This window comes from Amphiprion ocellaris, chromosome 14 (genome assembly GCF_022539595.1).
Source record: "Amphiprion ocellaris isolate individual 3 ecotype Okinawa chromosome 14, ASM2253959v1, whole genome shotgun sequence".
NCBI classification, from domain to species: Eukaryota; Metazoa; Chordata; class Actinopteri; family Pomacentridae; genus Amphiprion; species Amphiprion ocellaris.
The window spans coordinates 12458445-12458764 of NC_072779.1; positions in this window are offsets into that span (position 1 = coordinate 12458445).

The following is a 320-nucleotide window of genomic DNA, read 5'->3' on the forward strand; positions in this document are numbered from 1 at the left end:
ATGGTTAACACAATCATTTATACACATAGAAACAAAAATGTACTGCACCAAACATTTCCTACCAAATTCATGTGACAGCAATCCTACAAATCTGAATAACAACTTTATCTACTACCCAACCACACTTACTATCATATTATTCATGATTGCCACAAACAATTTATTAGAAACAACAACCGCTAACTAACATCCAAACAAAATCCATAAGCACTATATATATTGCAAACATATAATACCTGTAAACCATTTGTATAAATGTTGTATTTGCACACAATTTCATCCCTCTCATAACATGCACACAATCTCTACTAACCAATAAA